Source organism: Echiichthys vipera, assembly GCF_963691815.1.
Source record: "Echiichthys vipera genome assembly, chromosome: 15".
NCBI classification, from domain to species: Eukaryota; Metazoa; Chordata; class Actinopteri; order Perciformes; family Trachinidae; genus Echiichthys; species Echiichthys vipera.
This window is the reverse complement of record NC_139840.1, coordinates 18,983,982-18,990,505: the sequence shown is the minus strand read 5'-3', so window position 1 is coordinate 18,990,505 and position 6,524 is coordinate 18,983,982. Positions and strand designations below refer to the sequence as shown.

General features: G+C 36.2%; 1 long non-coding RNA gene across 1 annotated transcript; it reads left to right on the top strand.

Annotated features, from left to right (window-relative positions):
- Positions 1-5,127: 5,127 nt before the first annotated feature.
- LOC310958260 lies at positions 5,128-6,434 on the top strand. Its single transcript, XR_014593532.1, has 3 exons — positions 5,128-5,188; positions 5,561-5,904; positions 6,305-6,434. It is a non-coding gene; the product is annotated as an uncharacterized lncRNA (long non-coding RNA).
- The last annotated feature ends 90 nt before the right edge of the window (positions 6,435-6,524 follow it).

The following is a 6,524-nucleotide window of genomic DNA, read 5'->3' as shown; positions in this document are numbered from 1 at the left end:
AGTAAATTATATATTTTTTTAGAATTGGATGCATTCTGTAAACATGTAACTGTCATATCCAACTACCTCATGTGTATAAACAACCTGCTGTATCTATCAATATATATTTTATTACAGCACCATTTGCACTCTGCACCGTTGCACTATGGTCTCTACAGTGGAGTTAATAAGAGAACAAGTTATTAGTACTTGATTTATGCCGAAATGTTTGTGTCTTTATTGTTCAGAATTTTATAGAATATCTGCTGTGGCTATACCCCCGTTGTACTAGAAGAAGAAGAAGAAGAAGAAGAAGAAGAAGAAGAAGAAGAAGAAGAAGAAGAAGAAGAAGAAGAAGAAGAAGAAGAAGAAGAAAGAAAGAAAGAAAGCAAAGAAGAAGAAGAAGAAGTAGAATTCCTTTATTAATCCCGAAATACACACACATGCACAAACAGGACCTATATACAAAAAGCTAAATATAAGCAAAATGAAAAATTCTTAACAATAAAAAATAACAATATTTCAGAATAAATCAATTATCAATAATTTGCTTTCTAATTTTCATCTCCAGTGTTTATATACACTTTTTTATATACATACAATCTGTACATATCAGTTTGTTCAGCTTGCTGCCTTTGTTTTAGCTCTACGGTGTAGTGGTAGCTGATGAGGTGGGTCGATGAGTATGTAACCATGAAGGAAGAGGGCAAACTTACATTTTTTTATTATTATGTCACACAAAAATAATATGCCCAGCCTGAACAGTCTCAAGAGACACCATTATTTTGAAATAAAATATACTATATTCCTATATATCCCAGTGTCTATACTGTAAACTGGCAGAATAAGAGATGGATCTACTCCTTATTCCCTCCACTACACCACTGACTCTAGGTTTATTCAGTGTATGTACATGAGCAACGACACATTGTGAACACAAAAGCAACGTGGCCATTTAAACTCATTCTGATTCTACTCAATTGTCTGTTGATTGTTATTATTTTTATTTCGTCCACTATTTACAAATGGCATTTTATTTCTGACTCAATAAAACTAAACTTTTTTTTTTGTTGTTGCGCCAAGGCGGGCTTTTATTTTGGAGATACAGTCGTCTAGTTTCCGATGTGTTGATGGTTGTCTCTGAAGACTTGACGCAGCTGCTCGGTGAAGCTTTGCGTGCTCACGTCGGTGCCGGGGGTGTAAAGGAGTCGGACCGCACATCTGGACTGCGGAACAACCGCAAATTTCACTTTTTAAGAAAACAAGAAATTGTGCTTGTCGCTCTTATGCCAGGCCTACTGCTATTGTTATTATTATTATTATTATTATTATTATTATTATTATTATTATTATTATTATTATTATTATTATTATTATTATTCTACTACTATTATTATTATTTTATTTTTATTTTTTACTATTATTATTATTATTATTGTTATTATTATTTTACTATTATTATTATTATTTTACTACTATTATTATTATTTTATTGTTATTTTTACTATTATTATTATTATTATTATTATTTATAATAATAATAATATTTCTTTTTATTTATTTTTTAAGCCTATTATAATTGGTGGTAGTATTTCTGTACACGGTATTTTTAGGCGCAGAGATGATGATCCTGTGTGTGAAACCTGCTGGAACATAATTGTTAATGGCACCAGATGGTAAATTAAATCAACTTTTCTTTTTCTTTTTTCTTTTTTACACTTCTCCAGGGAGTTGTGAAGTAAATGGGGATGTGTTTAAGTATAAACCTAGATTCAGCTTACTTCCCTTTTTATTTGTTGGACTGGAAAGTGACCGTGTCTGCCTCCTCTGGAGTTGTATGTGCACCCCTACTGACTGAAGATCAAAACTGTCACAACAGCCCCCCCCCTAGATGAATAGATTCACAAGGTGAACAGGCTATTAGAGACTTACTCATGTGGAGACAAATGAGCTTTTTTGGTGGGAGAGAAAGGGATTTTCTGTTACATATGTGTTAAGCCTTTCTCCCCAGTGCATTATATGATAAATCAATCATGAGAAAAAGACCTTTGCGTGCCCGTTCTTGTTGCCTCACTGCAGTGGGAGTTTAGCAGCTACAGGCTGTCAGACAAGAAAACAGCTGTTTAAATAGTAGGAAGAGATTTGATGATCTTTACATATGATCCTATATGGTATATCAGGTTTGGTAAAAACAACACATGCAAATTCAAGTCCATAAGACACATAAAACATCCCACACCCCACCACCACACCTATAAGCTACAATAGTTTCTTTGTTTGTTTGTTTGTTTGTTTTTTTACCTGCAGAGGAGCTGTTTCACCTGCCATTCAAGAGAGTGTAATTTGGTTGTAAAGTAACCATGGTAACATAGAAATAGAGGCGCCTCCAGGGCAGGTGGAGGGAAAGAGTCTGTGCACAGGATTATTCTGTTTTGGCAGAATAGGCCTTTGGGGGTGGGGGGCTTGAGGTTGAGCCTGTTTGTATAATGGCCTGTAAACGCTTAAGGAAAACCACATGTGATCCAGCTGTCCTTCACCAGATATTGTTAATGTTTATTGCAAAACACTCTGCTCTAACTTCTGCAGAAACATTTTGGAGGCTTCAGTTAACAACAGAGAGGGAAACTTTCACTTCACTTTCTCAGTTAAACCTGAAAGTCTCTCCTGTTTGTTCTTTGTTTCCTTTTTGCACCTCTAAACCAAATCCTGCGGCCTCTTTGGTTTTCTGAAATGACTTTATAGTGGTGTGTAGAAGGTTGAGGGAACAATAAATGTGCTATGGAGTGAAAGCGTGTGAACACCAAAGTCCAGGTGTAGAAAGTTAGTTGTTGAGGCCTTTGTTATGAGGATTATTCTTCACCATTTCATTTTCATTTATTTAACCAGGGATATTGAGAATTAAAATCTCTTTTCCAAGGGAGTCCTGGCCAAGACAGCAGCATAAACAAACAAGTTTCACATTTAAAACCAAAACAGCACACAACTAAAACATGACACACAACGAAAACATGATAAATCAACAAAATAAAACAGCATTAAAATTTAAAAAAAGAAGATGAGTGCTCAGAGACAGTACATGTGCATTAGCTAATGAGGTTTCCATTTCCATTTTTAAGGAGGTAGCTATAGACACATTTTTGTGTCACCTACAATTATTAAGACAGTCAAAAACGATAGTATAGACATTATCAAAGCTATTTAAAAAAGCAAGTCTACTATAAAATCACATTTTCAACCCAAGGTTGTGCAGATGAAACAACTGTGTGCTGGTATGTACAGCATTGTGTGCAGGATGTTAATAAAATTTGTAAAAAGGAGATCCTATTATTTTCTTTTTGCCGCATTATCAAAAGAGGTATCAGGTTGTTGTTTTTTTCATAATAGTATTGTGCTGAAGTTTAAGATTCTGGTATTGTCACAATCTTACTTTGTTCTCTGCTCCAAACCATAATCTTTAGTTCATTAATATACAGAAAACAAATATGAATTATGTTATGATTCAATAGAAAGTAGGCATAACAGGTATTTGAGCACCCAATGATCCAGTCAAGTCAAGATTTTTTACACAGTATACTTGATTAGAATAAGGGAAAACACAGTCAGAGTAAACATAAAATCAATAAATGTCTCCGTAAATCCCTCTTTGAGTATAGACATGATATGAATGTGCATATCCTCATATCTATCAATCTACTTTAATACCATTTAGTGGTGTGAGGAACAAGATAGAAACTGTCTCGGACATCTGTGACTTCTGTTGATCTGCAGCGAAAGACAAACCAGAGAGTGATGGTTCAAATCACCAATTCAACCATTAGTTCACATTTTGTGCCATTTTCTTTTAATTTTGCAGCAGGGGGAGGTAAAGTTCCTGTTGAACCAAATGACCAGCAAGTCTAGTTTGTGTGTGTGTGTGTGTGTGTGTGTGTGTGTGTGTGTGTGTGTGTGTGTGTGTGTGTGTGTGTGTGTGTGTGTGTGTGTGTGTGTGTGTGTGTGTGTGTGTGTGTGTGTGTGTGTGTGTGTGTGTGTGTGTGAGGGGGTTGGTAGCACAGTTTCACTTAATTTCAGTATCTCAGATAATTTATTAATCTGGCTTTAAAAACATTCTTATGAGAGATAATACTACTTTGGATAAACGTTTTTTATTGTTTACCCACTAAACAAACACAGATTAAATATATTATCCCAATAAACATAAAATCAACGTCTACAACAATAACATTGAATCCAGTAATAAAATAACATCATACTGACGGGTAAAACAAAGCAACAGTTATCTCAGTTCATGTTAATATAAATATTGCAAAAAAGAAAATCAAAGGAAGCCTTTTTTTCAAATAGGCATGTCTTCAAAAAACTCTAATGCTTTTTATAAACCCCTCTTGACAAAGTTAATAAACTACAACTGAACCCTCCGCCTCCGTGTGTGGGATCAGTGTGCCTTTTATTCACTTGCTCTCACTCTTTTAGGCTCCGACAGAACAGGGAAATGCTAATCATGCTGCTCTGCTCTGCACTAACTGAAGCTTTGCCAGATCCTTTTTGCAGCACATCACTAGATTACTGCGCAGTAATCAAGATGAGACATTACGATGGCTTGCATCACCCTCAAGATGCAACTTTGACAAATACTGTCAGGACAGATGTCCGTCCTCCATAGAGCTGGGTCTGTCCGACGTTCCTGCCTGTTATAGGGAAGGTTTTTGTTGCCACCGTACTCTACGGGGGAATTGTTGGGTCTATGTAAATCATAAATAAGTCATAGAGTGTCATCTATGCCTACTCTGTAATGTGTCCTGAGATACCTTTTGTTATGATTTGGCATTGTAAATAAAATTGAATTGAATTGTATATGGGCAGAATCTTCGTGTAATAAATATCCCTCTTCCCATCTTTGCGGCTATTTTATTTATTTAACTTTCCCAGAACAGTTGCCCAAGCTGAACTTAGAACAATAAAGTGCTCAAATTGGAAACTTGTCTATTGAGTCATAAAGTTAAATATAACACAAATCCAGCTCCTGTCAGCAGCTGTCTATTTCCAGAAAGAGCTTTTACAGGAAATCTTCTGGTTTCGGCACTTTCATTGCCCATCTTCATTTCAATAAAAGGGAACTTCTCCGTTGCAAGTGTGAGCTGTTAAAGACAAACGACATGACTTCACTCACGACTCACTCAGACCTTGACCGACAACGTTGGAGCCTTGTACGGTACCTTCACTGTTTTTATTGACCTATGCTCTGACAGAAAGTTTGACTTGGCCTGAAGTACATGTTTTTTACAGCATTTCCTGTGAGTCTATTGATATGTTTAATATTTTCCAGATGAATTTAAGTACTTAAAATACCGTTTTTTTATTTGTATGTATTAAGACTTAATTACCAATCAATAACTGTTATCATGAAGCAACTATATATTTTATTATTATTATTATTTAGAGGCCTTTTTGAATAAGAATAAGCAATAATTACCAACTAAACCATTTGAATAAACAATCAAGGAATGTGAAAATTATAAATATATAGTAGTTTGAGCAATGCCTGCAGTCACTCAGTTTCCTTCTGTGACTTTTATACTTGCAGGTCATGATTGCCAATAACACCTGTGTCCCTGGAAATGACACCGCCGCATGTTCGGTCCCCAGCTCCCCTGCAGGTCTTGCTGTTGGGTTGACATTCTTCTTTCTGCTACTTGGGATCGTAGCTGGTGTAATCGTGTACAAATACCATCGGAAAATAAGGAGTATGTTGCAGATTGGACAAAGCCAAAGAAGACAGAAAAATGAGGACTATACAGAGACTCCGGACGATGATTCCCATCGGTACAACAGTAGGATCAGAGAACAGTCAATAGGACAGACTCCTATTTATGAAAACCTGACAACTGCAACCCATGGACACAGCAGGACTGCAGCAAAGAAGAAAAAGTAAGCTGTACTTGAAGCATTGTCATACTTTTCTTAGTTTTCTTTACAGGCAGGGCCACCTTTTTAGAGGAAATGTTGAGACTGAAATGACATTTATGAAACTACAGCAGTCCAGAAAGAGATCGGAACGGAAACAGATGAAGAAACACTGTTTGTGTGGTTTGTTTCCCCATTTTGCACAATCCTGTTGTAATACATGCACACAATTTGGCTGGCGTCTAGAGGTGATCTCTTCTCCTGTTGATTTAAAATCTATTAATCAAATGTAACAGCTGATGACTCAGTGCGGGAGTTTTTCTCTGCGCAAAAATAGAAATCCACAGTTTACTTTGCCTTGTGTCACGATGCAAAGTGCTTTCTAATTAGAACATCATCCCCGACACTTATTGTTTCTCTGCAGGTTGAGTGTTGAACCTGAAGAGGATGTGTACTTGCAGTGTGATTCACCAGATGATGCAATATACAGCAATGATCCGGCGTGTAACCTCTCCATCCTTCCTGAATCCCAAGAAGAAGACGATGTGTATATTGTGCCACATTCATAATAAGACACATCTCTTTTCATTGCTCATGCAATAAATGCACATTCTTACAAAGCAAGAGTGTGCTGCTTCTTTTTG